The sequence below is a fragment of the Hemitrygon akajei genome, chromosome 7 (genome assembly GCF_048418815.1).
Source record: "Hemitrygon akajei chromosome 7, sHemAka1.3, whole genome shotgun sequence".
In the NCBI taxonomy this organism is placed as follows: Eukaryota; Metazoa; Chordata; class Chondrichthyes; order Myliobatiformes; family Dasyatidae; genus Hemitrygon; species Hemitrygon akajei.
The window spans coordinates 23,121,497-23,140,704 of NC_133130.1; positions in this window are offsets into that span (position 1 = coordinate 23,121,497).

Here is a 19,208-nt window from a genome sequence, read left to right on the forward strand (position 1 = left end):
CCGACACACAAGAGAAATGTCAACGTCGGTGATTTCCTTTTTGTGCTATGAGACAGTCCGTGATGTTCGGCCCATCTAAGAACTGAATACCTATAGTGAATTCAAACAAGCACAACTTTCCATCCAGATTCCTGCATCTTTACTCCCTCTCTTCTAGTGAACATAGAACAGCACGATACATTGCCACAGGCGGCTGTGCAGGCCAAGTCACTGGGTATATTTAAGCAGAGGTTGATAGATTGCTGATTACTCAGGGCATGAAGGGATACGGGGAGAAGGCAGGAGATTGGAGCTGAGAGAAAAATGGATCAGCCATGATGAATTGTTGAAGCAGACTCGATGGGCCAAATGGCCTAATTCTGCTCCTATATCTTATGGTCGTAATACAGACCCTTTGGCTCACAATGTTGTGGCGACCTTTCAACCTCAAAACTCAATCTAACCTTTCCCTCCTACGTAGCCCTTCGTCTGCCTTTCATTCGTGTGAAGAAAAGTTCCCAAGAAAACATCGTTTTTTTTCTCATTTCCAATTTCCATTTTCAATAGTGATCCCTTGAGCATTTTTCACATTCATTCTCAGCTGCCAACACACTGCCTCAGGATCCTAATGTGCTGAGCTCAGAGGAGTGATCCACTGTTCGGGTTATGGGGGCATATCTGAAATCTGTGCAAATTTACTTTAAAAATCCATCAGACCTGGGGTTTATGGGTTCCTTCTGTTCCAATAGTCAGAGATAGAGAGAGAGAGCTTAGCTTCATTTGTCACATGTACATAAAAACGTTGAAACACTTGCTCTGAAGGCATGTTAAGTCCGGGATAATTGCTCTCCACACAGCTTTGCTGGCTGTAGCTGCCTTCTTTATTGGAACCAGTGCAAAGTGTTTAAGTAGGAGATGAATGCTCACATTTCGCTTTGGACCCCTATCAAAAGTAGAAAGAGGCTGAGAGTCAAAGTAAGTTTGTAATCTAAGTACATGCATGTCACCACACACCACCTTGAGATCCAGTTTCTTGCAGGTGTAAAGATAGAGAGTAGAACTCATGATAAACTGTGCATCAGTACAGACGGGTAAAGAACCAATGTGCAAAAGAAGACAAATTGACCAAATATAAATAAATAATACTGAGAACACGAGTTGTAGAATTCTCGAAAGTAATTGTGGAATGAGTTCAGAGTTCAGTTATCCGCGCCAGTTCAGGAATCGGATGGTTGTAGGGTAATAATTGTTCCTGAATATAAAAGAGTACAAAACCGTTCTGATATTATACACACCTGGAATTGACCTGTCCCTTCCTGTGGATGACTTCCAACAGCCTGCTCTTTTCATTACTTAAAAGGAGACACGCCTCTCTCTTTTGTTGAGCTGATCAGAGAGGTACGGGAACAGGAGAACGCGTCAGAGGCGTGGGTGGGCTCTGTCAGCGGGGTACGGTCCTCAGCAGGGGTCCCCTGCGGTGAAGTGACCACAGATAGCCTGCCCCGGGGAGCAGTAGAGGAGATTGTGGCAGAGTTGAGAACTGAGATGTGTGGGCTGTTATCGGCGAGTGTGACCCCCAAGGGGACGAACAATGCGGAGGGCTGCTAGCAGCCGGTGTCATGCTAGGGGAGTGAGCCCCCAGGTACCTATGCAAAGAGGGTAATTTGGAAAACTTAGAGGAGACCCAGTGAGGGAATGGCCTGGTGTCTCTGGGGGAACACATTCCCAGCAATATACCGGGGAACTCCCGAAAGCCATAGGCCCTATTTCTGAAGGCTTAGTGGATCATGCCCAGGTGTGTCACTATGGATAGAGGGTATTTATGCTAAAGCCATACTCAATACCTGGCCGCAGGTCATGTTGTTGTACTGTTCGTTTTACAACCGGTGTCTGACACATTTAACACTGACACCATTCAGTGCACTGGAGATCTGGGGTCTTAGTGCTGGTGATCATCCATACGACGGTTATTTGTCAGTGAAGCTGGAGTTCTCGGAGGCCGACGTGGGAGTGGCTGAGGTCCCTGATACATTAATGCTGCTTTGTCCAGACCCCGTTGAGAAGGGTAGCGTTTCAATCCTGGTGGGGACCAACACCCCTCCTGTGAGGAGGCTCATGGGGGCCTGCAAGGAGAAGGCTGGCGTGAGCTTTCTGGGGACACTGTCCGTGCACTCGGTGTTTCGAGCTGCTTTTGAGGAAGCGCATGGCTGCATTGGGTGTTACGGCCCGGGGAAGCAGTGAAACCGATGGGGAGCCCCAAAATTTCCAGGAATGCCTGAGGGCGAGGCCCTCCTAGTGGACGCTCCCGGAAGACCACGAGGGGAAGTTGGGATTTCCCGCTGGGGTCCTGAGCTGTAGGAGCCCTCGGTTGTACAGGTGAGCTGGATGGCAGTGATCGTCAGGAACACTACGGAGAGGGAGGTCACCCTCAAGTGGGGGATGCCCCTGGTGCATCTGTTCCCAGTTACAGTAATGTCTAGTGCCCCTGTGACACAAGCTGGGGAGAAGCTATTGGAAAAGGGGGGAAAGCTCCCCGCTGAGTCATTCCACTTCAGGGACTCCCCGGTTCCTGCAGGTCAGAAGAGGAGGTTGGAGGATAAGATGTTGAAGCTGGAAGGTGTCTTTTACACTGACGAGTTTGATGCGGGTTGTTCCAAGAACACACGTCACACTATCCGGGTGACCGAGGTGGGGTGCAAAATGTGAGGAATCCTTTCAGTCGCTGAAGGAGCTGCTTACATAGGCACCTGTGCTGGGTTTTGTGGACCGTATGTACTGCCAGCTGAGAGGGTTTAGGGGGTGTCCTGTATCGAGGTCAGAGCACCAGGTTGAGACCTGCTGCGTTTGTCAGCTGGAGTCTGTCGCCCTCCGAGAAAAGCTATCCCACGCACAAGTTGGAATTGCTGGCATTGAAATGGGCGGTGGTGGATAAGCTGAGACACTACCTCAGGGCCAAGCCTGAGGTGAGGACAGACAACAGCCCCCTAACTTATACCCTGACCTCAACAAAACTGGATGCCGCAGGCCATCGGTGGTAAGTGGTGTTGTCTGCCTGTGATTTCAGCCTGAAGTACCGGCTGGGGAGCTGGAACATTGATGCCGATGTTTTATCCCGACAGGTACATGAGGGACTGGACAGGGATGAGGAGTCGGGAGAGTGTTCCTGCCCTGGGGGTAAAGGCCATGTGTCAGTTTGCCATCACCGTGAAGGCAGAGGAAAAGGAGGGGCAGGAGCGAGAGGTGGATCAATTGGGGGCTTCTGATGACGCCATTCCCCAAGTGTACTGTAACCTGACTGCTCTGAAGACAAACCAGCTGCCGGAATTGAGCTCGGGGGAAGTGGCAGCTGCTCGGCAAGATGACCCGGGCATCGGTATCATTTGGTCAGCGGTCGAAAAGGGAGACACGGGCTCAGGTGGAGAAGATGAAACTTGCATCAGTGCCTCCATTACTGCGAGAATGGCCACAGTTGGAGTTGAAGAACCAGATCTTAAACCAGGTCACGTCATCCCCAGCTGGTTCTGCAAGAGAAGTATAGGAAGACTGCGTTGAAATCACTTCATGATGATTCTGGACATTTGGGGGTGGACAAGACCTGTGGATTGCTCAGAGATTGGTTTTACTGGCCCCGGATGAAGTCAGAGGTCGAAGAATACTGCAAGTCGTGCATTCGCTGCACACGGTGGAAGACACTGCCTGTGCAGGCAGCTCCTTTGTCCCACTTGCAGAGTGCAGGGCCCCTGGACCCGGTGTGTATGGACTTCCTGTCCACAGAACCCGATGCCAGCAACACGGCGAATGTCCTAGTCATCACGGACCACTTCACCAGATATGCTCAGGCTTTCCCTACCAAGGACCAGAGGGCGTCCACGGTGGCCAAAGTGTTATGAGAGAAGTATTTCACTTATTATGGCCTTCCCAGGTGGATACATAGTGATCAGGAACTGGATTTCGAGAGCAGACTCATCCATGAGTTACTGATCATACTTGGAGTGGAGAAGTCGAGGACCATGCCCTAGTAACCACAGGGTGATCCCCAGCCCGAGAGGTTTAATTGGACCTCGCTAGACATGCTCGGAACCCTAGAGCTCAGCAAGAAGAGCAGATGGAGTCAACATATTGGACATCTGGTCCACAGTTACAACTGTACCCGAAATGAAGCTATCGGGTACTTGCCATACTAAGAGGCTCCTGGATAGGTACATGGAGCTTAGAAAAATAGAGCGCTATGGGTAAGCCTAGGTAGTTCTAAGGTAGGGACATGTTTGGCACAGCTTTGTGGGCCGAAGGGCCTGTATTGTGCTGTAGGTTTTCTATGTTCTATCTGATGTTTGGGTGTGAGGCGAGGTTGCCCATTGACCTTTGTTTTGGGACAGACGAGGGTCACGAGGGTGACTTACCACCGAAGACTTATCTGAAGTATGTGTCTGATATGAGAAGAGAGCTGAAAAGGGCCAATGAATTAGTTGGGGTAGTGGCTACCAGGCAGAATCAAGGGAATAAGAGGAGGTATTATCAAAAGGTGAGGTTCTCCCAACTCCTACCGGGAGATCGAATCCTCAAGGAATTTGGGGCTACCTGGGAAACATAAGTTGGCTGACCACTGGGCAACTACGCCCTGTGGAGTTAAGAGTCAGATGCCAAACCTACCCGTTTTCTGGGTGAAACCAGAGGATGGGAATGGACCTGTCAAGATTCTCCATCGGAACCACCTGCTGCCTCTGAGACTAGTGGTGCAGGTGGACCCAGAGCCCAACCTGGAGCCTACACCTAGTAAGAGGACTCTGCGGAAATGCAGGGCGACCGCAGGGCCAACAGCAGGAGAGGTTAAACCGGCCCCCATCCCTGAGAAGGATGCTGATTTGGAGGATGAGGACCTGGACGTGTGGTATATGCTGCCTTTTGCTAACTCCCCATTGATTGAGGAAGAGACTCCCGGGCCCTTCTCCCATTGAGTCAAGTGAAATTGGGGGGGGCTATCTCTGGACAACAGCTGGTTGCAGCAGGACCCTGCGAGGGATGAAACGGGGCTTGGCTACAGGACAGAGGGGAGCGAGTTGCAGGTGGGCATGAGTGATAGGCCGGGGGAGCCCTCGCCAGGTAGACCAGAAGTATCCCCAATAGTGTCAAAACCTGAACAGTTAGGTCAAGAGGAACGGAGGTCTCAGAAAATTAGGAGACCACCGGATAGGCAGGCCTATGTAGCACCAAGGGAACAGAGTGTGACCTCTACTATTTTGGTGAGCTAGGTCACTGCCTTTTACACCTGGATTGGACTTTGTGTTTCGCAGGAAGGGTTGGCAAATTATCTCAAAGTCATGAGGACATGACTAAATTCGGTGGGGGGAGAGCGTAATGACCTGGGAAAGGTTTCCCTGCTAATGTAATGGTTTCTCTGCAGCGCAGTGTTTGGGTTATGTCTAGAGATAACATGGGCTTTCGAATGTGCGCTGTCCAATGAGTGGACTGTTTTTCTTTCTTATATGCCTGAGAGCGAAGGTTTCACGGGCCTTTGTTCGATAGAACATGAGAGAGAAGATGCCAGAACGGGGTAGTCGTAGACTGCAGGACAGAATGGACTTGGAATGGGGTCGGGAGTTGACTCCTTGGGAGAATATCGATGAAGAACGAACGGACGGGAAAACTGTGAGCTCCAACGTTGTGCATTAGGCTGTTTCATGAGAATGGGCCCCTTTTCTTTTTGTTTTCTTTACTAACCCTATCGTCAAGTTAAGAATGATAAAGCTCAATCATTTAATTTCATATTGAGTACTGTTTGTTATTTTGTGGTACTGATTTGTAACAGGGGACACATCACACAGCATCCACTCAATCAGAATTTCTCAGGTTTGGCCGGGCCAGCGGTTGTCTTCCACTAGATTAAGCCACTAGCCAAACCTGAGGGTTACAGATATTATTTTTATAAGATTTGACCTTGTTAACAACCTTGCATACTGTATTTTACACAGTATTTGGTGGTTCATCCCCACTCACTGGCAGAAAGCGGTATAGCAACTAAACTAACGGTTTTTCACCTTTTGCATTTTTCATTGGCTAAGTATTAGACCGTTACCCACATGATGTAAGTTTTATAATGATGTAGCCCATTAACTAGTTCATTCCTATGTAAGGAATTTTCCTTTATCTTATTATAAAATTAATAGATTTTTTAGAGGCGCCATCATGGCTTCTTTCCTATCTTTGTATCCATTCTCCTCTCCACATTGTTTCTCAACTCTTTATTTGTTTGTTTGTACATGAAAATAATTGAAATCTTAGAATTAAAACGACTCGTCATTCCTGAATCCCAGAAGAACCCTAAGGATCAGAAAATGAATGGAGGTACAACAATATCTTCACCCATGTTCCAGCTAGTCAACCTCCTGTACGTTCCAGCTAGTCAATCTCCCGTACGTTCCAGCTAGTCAATCTCCTGTACGTTCCAGCTAGTCAACCTCCTGTACGTTCCAGCTAGTCAATCTCCTGTACGTTCCAGCTAGTCAACCTCCTGTACGTTCCAGCTAGTCAATCTCCTGTACGTTCCAGCTAGTCAATCTCCCGTACGTTCCAGCTAGTCAACCTCCCGTACGTTCCAGCTAGTCAATCTCCTGTACGTTCCAGCTAGTCAATCTCCCGTACGTTCCAGCTAGTCAATCTCCCGTACGTTCCAGCTAGTCAATCTCCCGTACGCTCCAGCTAGTCAATCTCCCGTACGCTCCAGCTAGTCAATCTCCCGTACGTTCCAGCTAGTCAACCTCCGGTACGTTCCAGCTAGTCAATCTCCTGTACGTTCCAGCTAGTCAATCTCCTGTACGTTCCAGCTAGTCGACCTCCTGTACGTTCCAGCTAGTCGACCTCCCGTACGTTCCAGCTAGTCCATCTCCTGTACGTTCCAGCTAGTCGACCTCCCGTACGTTCCAGCTAGTCGACCTCCCGTACGTTCCAGCTAGTCGATCTCCCGTACGTTCCAGCTAGTCGATCTCCCGTACGTTCCAGCTAGTCGACCTCCCGTACGTTCCAGCTAGTCAATCTCCCGTACGTTCCAGCTAGTCAACCTCCCGTACGTTCCAGCTAGTCAACCTCCTGTACGTTCCAGCTAGTCAATCTCCTGTACGTTCCAGCTAGTCAACCTCCTGTATGTTCCAGCTAGTCAACTTCCTGTATGTTCCAGCTAGTCAATCTCTTGTACGTTCCAGCTAGTCAACCTCCTGTACGTTCCAGCTAGTCAATCTCCTGTACGTTCCAGCTAGTCAACTTCCTGTACTTTCTTTCCCACTACAGTTTCAAGTTCCATCAGCAGATGCACCTGACCTTACAAACTCTCAACTTGTGGACCCCCATACATATGAACCTCTGGGATTGTTTTGCTGGCTGCAGCAGGTCTTTGGGCATCTTCAGCCGTGTGCAAACTCAGTTTGCCACCAGATCTGACTTGCATATTGTCCACCTGGTCTTTGTTACTTCAGCTGGTACCCCAGAAAGATGCTGTTGATTCCTAATGAGACAGATATCCTCCTCTTGAAAAGATGCATGCCAAGGAACAAAGGGAATATGTAGACCATTAACTTTATTTTCCATTTTGTTTCTTTGCTCCCTTCAGAATCTGTATTAGAAACAGATTTAATATCACCGGTATATGTTGTTAGATTTGTTAATTTTGTGGCAGCAGTACAATGCAATAATAATAATAATAATAATAATAATAATAATAGGAAAAAATGAGTTACAGTAAGTATGTATATATTAAAGAGATAAATTAGTTCAGAAATAGAAATAAAAAAGTAGTAAGGTAGTGTTCATGGGTTCAATGTCCATTCAGAAATCGGTTGCAGAGGGGAAGAAGCTGTTCCTGAATTGTTGAGTGTTTACCTTCAGGATTCTGTACCTCCTTCCTGATGATAACAATGACAAGAGGGCATGTCCTGGGTGATGTGAGTCCTTAATGCTGGATGCTTTCTTTTTGAGGCACCGCTCCTCGAAGATGTCCTGGATTCTGCAAAGGCTAGTGCCCATGATGGAGCTGACTAATTTTACAACTCTCTGCAGCTCTGCAGCTGGCTCCCACAACCACCCCACACCTCCCCCCCCCCCCCACCCCCAGAGGGTGAGGCAGCCAGTTAGAATGCTCTCCGTGGTACATCTGTAGAAATTTGTGAGCATTTTAGGTGACAAACCAAATCTCCTCAAACTGCTAATGAAATATAGACACTGTTATGCCTTCATTAGAGCTCCATCGATATGTTACGCAAGGGTTAGGTCCTCAGAGATATTGACACCCAGGGACTTGGGATTGCTCACTCTCTGCACTTCTGATCCCTCGATGAGGGTTGGTCTGTATTCCCTCGTCTTACCCTTCCTGAAGTCCACAACCATCTCTTTGGTCTTACTGACATTGAGTGCAAGGTTGTTGCTGTGGCACCACTCAAGTAACTGTACGCCCTTTCATAACCATCTAAAATTCTGCCGACAATGGTTGTTATCATCAGTAAATTTATGGATGGAATTTGAGCCCTGTGTGTAGAGAGAGTAGAGCAGTGGGCTAAGCACACATTTGTGTGGTGTGTCAGTGTTGATTGTCAGCAAGGTGGAGGTGTTATTTCCAATCTGCACAGATTGTGGTCTCCTGGTGAGGAAACTGAGGATCCAGTTGCAAGAGGGGATACAGAGGCCTAGGTTCTGTAGCTTTCCAATCGGGACTGTAGGAATTATGCTGCTAAATGCTGAGCTATAATCAATAAACAGCATCCTGACATGGGTATTTGCATTGTCCAGGTGATCCAATTTAGCAATGATGCATGTTAATAAGAAACCGTGTATGCATTGGTTTAGTTTCTCCCCGATGGAATTCGAACATGAAGGGGTGAGGATCAAGGTGCCAATGGTGGTAGGAGCAGCAGTAGGACGATGCTGCCATCAGACAGGAGATACGAGAAACCGGAGACCCACACCGCAAGCTCCAGCAGCAGTTTCCTCCTCACTGCCATCAGGTTCTGGGAAAACCCTAACATCAGCAAGGACTACACTTCTTTTCCCTCTCAGCTTTCACTCGTGTTGTTATGCTTTTTCCAGTTTATTCGGTCATCTGAATCGTGTATGTTTTAGCATAAGGAAGCCAAAACCAAGAGCTGGAGGAGCAGTGCCCAGATACAGGCTGGAGGGCACAATGCCAGCCTTTAGAGGTGGGGTGTAGAGGTTTCATCTGGCTGCTCGCTCTGCAGAACCCCTCTCTCCGTGGCATTTCGGGGCTGTGAAGAGAGGAGCCAACAGGACCATCATGGAGGCTGCTGTGCAAGGGTTTGACCCGTGGAGCAGTGCTGCCGGGGCCTGATCAACTCTGGGTGAAGGTGTCTGATGTGGAAAGACCAGAAACACCTGAAGACCCCAGGATACATCACTGATGACGAGTCCCAGGACATCCTAGGACGTATCTCAGCATTATATCAAATTTATGTTTGCCATGTTTGTAATATACCATGGTGCCTCTTTTAAAAGCTAACTTCCATGCATTTGCACCCAAGGCAGGGTATTGTGTGGCGTATGGCCAAGTGGTTAAGGTGTTGAACTAGCGATCTGAAGGTCGTGAGTTCCAGCCCCAGCCGAGGCAGCGTGTTGTGTCCTTGAGCAAGGCACTTAACCACACATTACTCCAGTCCACCCAGCTGAAAATGGGTACCGGCTCGCGATAGACCGGCGTCCTATCCGGGGGGGAGTCTCGTACTCTCAGTCGCTTCACGCCACGGAAACCGGCATAAGCAGTGGCCTGATGAGCCAATAAGGTTCGGGACTGACTTTAACTTTAACATGGAATTGTGGCAGAGAGGGCAGAAGCAATTTCAGCTCCCCAGGCCATCCCAGCGTCACCCCGCGTGCAGCGATCCCAGGCTTGTGTCACCGAGACAGAGGTGGAGCCGGTGAGGCGGGTCCGACCAGCACTGCTCCGGTCCCACTGCGTGCTGTGGAACGATCTCTGCTACTGGTGTGGCAAGACAGGCCATGTGGCCCGGGACTGCCCCACACCAACACCACGCCACAGCCCAGCTGAAGCACTGGGAAACACCGAGCGGGCAGTGCCACCCGAGACCTCCAGCAGAATCCCTCCATCGTCGCCTCTCCGGGTGTGCCGTTTGGGTGAAGAGCAAGACTGCGTGGTGGAGGGCGTCAGATGCCGGGCGTTGGTGGACACAGGGTCAACCATCACCATCATCCATCCCAGTGTCCTCCCCAACACGGACCAGCATCCCTGCCTGGGTAAACAACGATGGTGGTCCAGCTGGCTACGGTCACTGGAGTGTGAGGCGATGAGAGGGAAGAGGAGGCTGCGCATCGCAGTGCGGAGAAACACAGCGGAGCATGAGATGCGGCTCGCCGACATCTAGGAGTCCTGCATCACTGGGCTGGGCCCTCTGACCCACTGGAGGGCCCGTGTGGGTGTGTTGGGGCCAACACTCTACCTCGGCTCTGACCCACGGCTCTCCAGCTGGGCAGCTCCAGGGAGCGGACCAGCCGGGCTCGGCAGCCACCAGACACACAACGGCTCGCTACAGAGCAGCAGCCTGACACACAACGGCTCGCTACAGAGCAGCAGCCTGACACAACGCAGCAGAACCAGGGGCAAGCAGCGGTGGTGGCAGCCGGCTGCGAGGCAGACCTCCCCACCGTGGACCAGCAGCTACGCCGCGGGCAGGTGAGCGGTCCCACGCTGGCCGGAGTGGGCAGAGGTCTCCGCCCTGGATCCGGAGATGGGGAAAGCTGGAGGTGTGCGACAGGTCGCTGTTCTGACGGTGACAGACATCTCCTGCAGCTGGGGGCCCTTCAGGGGCTCCACGCCACGGTAATGCGGTCGGTGTACGGGCTGATGGGAGGGAGCGGCCGTTTCGGGGTCACAGAGATGTTGGGCGAGCTTGGCAAGGGCTTCCACTGGCCTGGGTGCAGGCAGGACGTGGAGCTGTTCGTGCACTTGCACGTCCAAGGAGGGGCCAGGCCACCAGCGTAATGCAGCAGAACATGGTGGGGACCCCAGTACGGGTCTACTGTCCCGCCCCGAAGCAGGGACCATCCCCCAGGTTGGGAAGCCGCTGGAAGGGGCCGGGAGAGTTGATGGTCCGCACCTCCAATGTGGTATACTGGGTGCGGTTGCCTGAGCGGCGGAAGGCAGTCGAGTTGCACCGAGACTGGCTGGCACCATCTCATCCCTCAGCCGCCACCCACCCAGCGGGGCTGAAGGAAGGAAGTGATTCTCGGGGTGCCCTGCCTCTTGCCTCACCAAACAGTGCCTCCCATGGCGGGGGAGGCTGCAGGCACCCCACAGCGCACCAGCGGCGGCCTGGACCGCTACCGGGAGTTTTGGACTTGGCCGTGGACTCTGGGGTTGCAGGGGATGACTGACCCTTCAGGTGGGGGCAGTGTGGTGAACTACATATACCTGTCTGGACACCCCCCCCCCCCCCCCACCACTGACTGCTCCTGTGGCCCCTCCCACTGACCGTGGCTCCTCCCACAGATGGTGCATCACGTGGTCAACAGCCCAGCATTCCTAGTGGCCTGCATTATTTACTGTTCTTGTTTTCAAATGCATTCGTGGGAAGATCAAGTTCATTTATTGTTGCGTTTTAGCTTGGGTTATACAGTTATTCACCTGCGTGTTTGTGGGTCACCCTGACTGTAACCGGGATGTGTGATATTCACCTTCCCCGTCTGTATGTGACTGAGTGGGTTCTCTCTCCGGGTCATAGAGCCCTGTCTCTCCTTATGTTTGTTGCAACAAAGGCGTCAGTCGAGATAAACGAGCTTTTCTCGTCTGTCATCACGGACTGAATGCTCATCATAACACTAAATTTAAACTTGAAAATCGGTACCATAAACAGAGAGCAGCCCCACACACGAGGGCCGGAAGCATTGTTGAGGATCCCGGCCACCCATCCCACAACCTCTTTGATCACTGCTGACAGGAAGGAGGTTCAGGAGCATCAGGACTAGGACTGCCAGACTGGGTAACAGGTTCTCCCTCAATGCTGTGAGACTAGTGAATATTCTGCCACTGCCGAGGACTCATCGCTCGGGCAGCGAGCTGTTCGCTGTACTACTTACCTGTGCTGCACGCTACATTGTATTTTATCAACTTATTTGTGGTAATATTTTGTTTTATATGTTCTATGTTTTGTGGGTCCGGAGGAATGTCCTTTCACTTGGTTGTATATGCGCACAGTCAGGTGACAACAAACGTGAAAATGAACTTGTTTTAACCTACTGTTAGGATCAATCTAATCTTTCACTCCCACGTAGCCCTCCACTTTTCTATCATCCATGTGCCTATCTACGTATTTCTCAAATGTCCCTAATTTACCTTCCTTTATCACCACCTTAGCAGTGCATTCCTCACACCAACTACATTCTGTGTAAAATAAAAAAGCTATCTCCAATATCCTCGCTCCACTTTCCTCCAATCACCCTAAAATTATGCCCTCTTGTATTAACTATTGCCACCCTGGGGGAAAAAGGCTCGGGCTGTCCACTCGATTTATTGCTGTTATCGTCTTATACACCTCCGTCAAGTCTTACTCCCCTTCGCTCCAAAGAGAGAAGCACCAGCTCGCTCAAGCTGCCCTCGAAAGACATGCTGTCTAGCCACATGAGGGTCACCAGCTGAGGTGAGGCTGCTGTCCCCAGACAGCCGCTCTCTAAATATTGTGGGCAACTTCTCAAATGAGAAACCGCAGCCACAGCAAGGTGGAGAACGAGGGCCGTCCCAAGATGGCTTCCACCTCCTCGCTCATGGTATAGGTGTCGAGAGCAAGGGCAACAATTATTGCCTTTGAGAAGGTATTGGTGAATCATCACTTTGAACCTCTGGAGATCATCTTGTGAATATAGTCCCACAATGAAAGAGGGAGTTACTGGATTTAGACCCACTGACAATGGAACGATGATGCAGTTACCAATAAGAATGTGTGCAACTTCAAGGGAAACCTGCATATAAATTCATACATAAATAAATAAATATAAATAAAAATTCATAAATAAATACAGCACAGAAACAGGCCCTTCAGCCCATCTCACTCATGCTGAACCTATTAAACTGCCTACTCCCATCGACCTGCACTGGGCCTCCATACCCGTGCATCCATGTACCTGTCCTATCTTAAATTGAAATTGAGCTTGCATGCATCAATGCCACTGGCAGGTCAATCCACACTCTCATGACCTTCTGAGTGAAGAAGTTTCCCGTCATGTTCCTCTGAAACCTTTTCACCTTTCACACTTAACCCATGACCTCCAGTTGTAGTTCCACCCAACCTCAGTGGAAAAAGCCTGCTTACGTTTACCCTATCTATACCCCACATAATTTTGCATACCCCTATCAAATCTCCTCTCAATCTTGTATGTTCCAAGTAATGAAGACCTAGCACATTCAATCTATCCTTATAACTCAGGTCCTCCAGTACCCGTAACATCCTTGTAAATTTTCTCTGTACTCTTCCAGCCTTGTTTACATCCTTCCCATAGGGTAGTGACCAAAACAGCACACAATACTTCAAATTAGCCTCACCAACATCTTATACAACTTCAACAAAACAGCCCATCTCCTGTACTTCGATTTATGAAGACCAATGTGCTAAAAAGCTTTCTGTACAACCCTACCTACTGTGACACCACTTTCAATGAATTACGGACCTAAATTCCCAGATCCCCTTGTCCCACAGCTATCCTCAGTGCCCTGCCATTCACTCTGTAAAACTTACCCTGGTTGGTCCTACCGAACTGCAATAACAGTTACTTGTACATTGTGTTTTATAGGATTACTTTTAGACCATAAGATATAGGAAAAGAATTATGCCATTGTGCCCATCAAGTCTGCTCTGCCACTCCATCACGTCTGATTTATTATCACTCTCAACCCCATTCTCCTGCCTTCCCCCTTGCAATCTTTTATCAATACTAATCAATAACCTATCAACCTCTGCTTTAAATATACCTAATTACTTGGCCTCCATAGCTGTCTGTAGCAATGAATTAAACAGATTTTTACATTTATTGTGTATTTTCTTTTACTTTTTTAATGCTTATTATGTTTTTAATGCAGCACCGGATCTGGAGTAGTAATCATTTTATTCTCCTTTACACTCGTGTGCAGAAAAATGACGATAAGCAATCTTGAATCTTGAAAGATGAATGTGGTGAAGGCCTCGACTTCTATCAATGCCTGTCTATTTTCCTCTACAGATGCTGCCTGACCTGCTGAGCTCCTGTGTTCTCTTGTTTGTCACGCGCTGTCGTGTGCAAGGCTTTTACCCTTCTCATCGGTAGTTTGTCAGGTGTTGACAGATCAGCCCGGGTGAGTCAAGCACTGAGGCTGTTGTGCTGGTAGCAGAGGTAAGACATTTTCAGGGAAGCTGTCAAATGGGCTGCTCTGCCTTACATAGTCTTTGGCTTCTTGAGTGCAGTTGGAGCATCACTCATCCAGGCCAGTAGAGAACGTTTCATCACTCAGCTCATTTTGCAAGATTCAAATGGCATTTATTATCGAAGTACGCATGCAGTATACAACCCTGAGATTTGCCTTCCCACAGATGGCCACGAAACAAAGAAAACCATGGAAGTCATTTAAAGAAAAACATCCAAACCCCAACACGCAAAGAACAGATCGCAGAAACGGCAAGAAAAAGAACGAGCAAGAAACACTGAATACAAAAGACCAAGTCACAAAGACATTGATAAAGTCCAGGCATATTCAGTTCAGTTCATCCAGGCTGTGGTGCTAAACTGTCCCGATCAAAATCGCACAAAACAGTGTCCAGAAGTCGGAAACACACCATAACGTGAACTACAGAGTCCAGTCCACAAACCATGTCGATTGAACCTCCCCCAAGACTCAAGAACTCTGACACCATCCTCCAGCAGCATCAAGCGAGAGAGAGAGAGATTATTCAGACGTAGGCAGCTTCCTCCAGAATATCACATTTATTTATGGATTCTCAATACTCCCAAAGAATAACAATAAATTACTGATCGTCTTACAGTTAATACTTCCATGCTGTTTTGAATGCATCATTTGCCATTTTATCAGATATATATGAATTATTTTGTTTGTAAAGGGTACCAGTATTTTCTCACACATTAGATGCCTAGCTAGTGGAACAATTTGCCCCAGAATCAATCTTTTAAATAGTTTGAAATAAAGTTCACTGTTTACCAGTCTTCTGGGTCTATTCTTCAATTAAACGAGCTTTGCAAAGTGATTCATGCTGTTGGTTTAATACGACACTAAGAATATTAGAACATCTCCTGCAATAGAAATATAATCATGCTAAGCTTGGCTTCATTCCTCAGTATGGCATTATAATCTGTTTTGCTGATTGATGTAAAATGTGTACTGTAAAATGTGGCTAAATCTTTAGAGTGAAATATAAGGGTAAATGAATCTAACACAAGGTCATTATGACTCGGGCAAGTAATTTAATAGCGTTAAAAATACCGTTTATGAAATACTCTTTACCCATCATTTAGGTTCTTTGCGGTTCACAGATGGGCTCATTTTTGCAGCAATTCGCCAAGCCAATTAAAGACTTTCATAAGGAGCAGTGGCAGTCTAAGGGGAGCTGGTAGCCTAGTGGGTAATTTTAAAAGGCCTGGGTTATTAATGCGGAAGTATGAGATTGAATTTGAGTGCAGCACTTAGAAAACTGCTTTTACGGCAGTCTGCAATCAACACGAGAGCTGGTTCTTGGTGATGCAGCTTGAGGTTTAAAAAGGGCTTGGGTGCTTTCCGATTCTTTTTCAGTGGGCTGCAATCAAGACTTCTGAACAATTTTCCTTATATCACCATGACATTTTGGTGATCTACTTACAGCTACTCTCCTAGGCCATTTAGTGCTCCATTCGCTCATGACAAGCTGGTGTTGTTGACGAGGCCTGCATGTGTCGTCAGTCACTAACCGTACCTTCAGATGATTGACTAGCATGGCAAAATACAATTAAGAATCAACTTTCAACCACATTTGTGGGTCTGGAGGCACTCATGGGCAAAGTACAGTCAACAAATTTCAGTCTCCAAAGAACGTCAGGGACTGGGAGTTTGGAGGCCTAGGGAGAGCCTGTGTCTGTCTAGGTGTGTGAGTGGGTGAGTGGCAGGTTAGGAAAGGGGCTCGACTTGCTGCTGTCATTGCTGTTACTCTACTGAACATTGTGTGCATGCTATGTTGGTGCGAGAATGTTTGATGGCACTTGTGGGCTTCTGCCAGCATGTCCTTACATTGTGTTGGTTGTTAACAGAGATGACGCATTTCACAGCATGTTTCAATGTACATGTGAGAAGTAAATAAATGGATCTGAACTAACTACATGTTTCAGACTCAGTTTTTAATGACATTGCAGCATATCCATGGTAGCAGATTCAGTTCAGTTCTAGACCATAAGACATAGGAGCAGAATTAGGCCATTTAGCCCACCGAGTCTACTCCACCGTTCCATCATGGCTGATTTATTATCCCTCTCAATGTCATTGTCCTGCCTTCTCCCCATAACCTTTGATGCCCTGGTTATTCAAGAACCTATCAAACTCCACATTAAATATAATCCTCCTGTTTCTACCTCCTACCCAAGATCTACAAACCCGCTTGTCCAGGTAGACCCATTTAGACAGCTTGTTTCTACCCCACTGAACTCATGTATGATCCAAGATGGCGGCGCGACACAGCTTGCAGCGGCCACTCCGGAGCTGATTATCTGTTATTTGTGAAGCGTGGTGTTGTGCGCAATCATAATCGATTGAAAACGGACGTGGGAGCAAGGAGGAACATCAGGAAGTCTCCAGGAAGACCTTCTTCGTTGCTGCTGCTGCTGTGAGGTCCGGGACTCTGCTGGGAAGAACAGGCCCCCAGTTCTCGGGGTCGCGTTGCTGATGGCCGTTAGCGGAGCCATCTTAATACGCTCGGCAGAGGATGGTGCTCGGAGAAGCTGTGCCGGAGGGGATGGTCGTTGGCTCGGAGGTTCGACAGACTCGGAGTCCGCTGCGGTCAGGTTGCTTTTGGTGTGTGCTGCGTCTGCGAAGCTGGGTTCGACGGAGCTTTCGTTGTGTGCTGCTTCTGCGAGGCTGAGTCGGGCGGCGCCGTGGAAGTCCATAGCGGAGGTATTCCCTACTGCCGCCGGCGTGGGATGGCGAGTCCGTCGGGACCCTGGGGACTTGTGGAAACTGTGTGGTGATTTCTTTTGAACTTATAGTCCTTTAACATCTTTGGACTATTTTTACTGTGCCCATGGTCTGTTTTTTTTTATCAATTATGCTATTGTTTGCACTGTTGTAACTAAATGTTGTAACTATGTGGTTTTGTGCAGGTCTTGTAGCTTTAGTTTTTGGTCTTGTTTGTCTCGTGGATTTGGAGCTCCTTTCCAGGGAACGCGCTAAGACGGTAGCGCGATATTAATACGCAGCAGCCTCTCCGGACTCTGGATTGGGGATTGCCAAACGTTACATGGATTTTCTGGTGTAGTCTGTTTTGTCATATGCTTTTGTGATATCATTCTGGAGGAACGTTGTCTCATTTTTTAACTGCATTGCATTTGTGGTTTCTAAATGACAATAAACTGAATCTGAATCTGAACATACTGCGACTCAGTTTTATCCCACCTAGTTCAGTCCCTTCCTACCTACATCTGTGGTACCTCACATGCTCTGGAACTTTTCAATGATTTCAAGTTCCCTGGCCCCCATCATCTTATTTTTACTATGAATGTCCAGTTCCTATACACCTTCATTCCCCACCAGGAAGGCCTCAAAGCTCTCTGTTTCTTTCTGGACACCAGACCCAAGCAGTTCCCCTCCACCACTGCTCTTCTCCTTCTAGCGGAACTTGATCTCACTCTAAATAATTTCTCCTCTGGCTCCTCCCATTTCCTTCAAACAAAAGGTGTAGCCCTGGGCACTCGCATGGGTCCCACTATGCCTGCTTGTTTGTCGACTGCGTAGAACAGTCTATGTTCCAAGCCTGCACTGGTGACTATCCTGCACTTTTCCCACGCTACGTCAATGACTGCATTGGTGCTGCTTCCTGCACCCATGCTGAGCATGTTGACTTCATCCACTTTGCCTCCAACTTCAACCCTGCCCTCAAATTTACCTGGTCCATTTCTCTCACCTCCCTCCTCTTTCTCGATATCACTGCCCCCATCTCCGGACACAGCTCATCCACTGATGTCTGTTATAAACCCATGGACTCTCAATGCTACCTGGACTGTACCTCTTCCCACCCTGCTACTTGTAAAAACGCCATCCCCTTCTCTCAATTCCTCTGCCTCCGCAACATCTGCTCTCAGGATGAGGCTTTTCATTCCAGAACAAAGGAGATGTCCTCCTTTTTCCAAGAAAGGGGCTTCCCTTCCTCCACCATCAATGCCGCCCTCAACCGCATCTCTTCCATTTCACACTCGTCTGCTCTTACCCTATCCTCCCTCCACGCTTCCAGGGATAGGGTTCCTCTTATCCTCACCTACAAACCCCAACAGCCTCCACGTCCAGCACATAATTCTCTGAAACTTCCGTCATCTCCTACGGGATCCCAGGATCCCACCACCAAGCACATCTTTCCCTCCCCACCACCCCACTTCCTGCTTTCCGCAGGGATCGCTCCCTACACAACTCCCTTATCCATTCATCCCTCCCCACTGATCTCCCTCCTGGCACTTATCCATGCAAGCAGAACAAGTGTTACACCCGCCCCTATACCTCCTCCCTCACTACCATTCAGGGTCCTATACAGTCCTTCCAGGTGAGGCAACACTTCACCTGTGAGTCTGTTGGGGTCATAGATTAGGTCTGGTGCTGTCATTGTGGCCTCCTGGATATTGGTGAGACCTGACGTAGATTGGGAGACTACCTCGCTGAGCACGTATGCTCCGTCTGCCAGAAAAAGCGGGATCTCCCAATGACCACACATTTTAATCGCATTTCCCATTCCCATCCATGGCCTCCTCCACTGTCGGGATAGGCCACACTTAGGTTGGAGGAACAACACCTTATATTCCATCTGGGTAGCCTCCAACCCTCATGCATGAACATCAGTTTCTCAATGCCCCCCCACCACCCCATCCTTCACCACTTCCCAAGCCCTTTTCCCTCTCTCACCTTATCTCCTTGCCCGCCCACCACCTCCCTCTGGTGCTCCTCCCTCCTTTTCTTTCTTCCATGGCCTTCTGTCTCTTACACCAATCAACTTCTTAGCTCTTGACTTCATTCC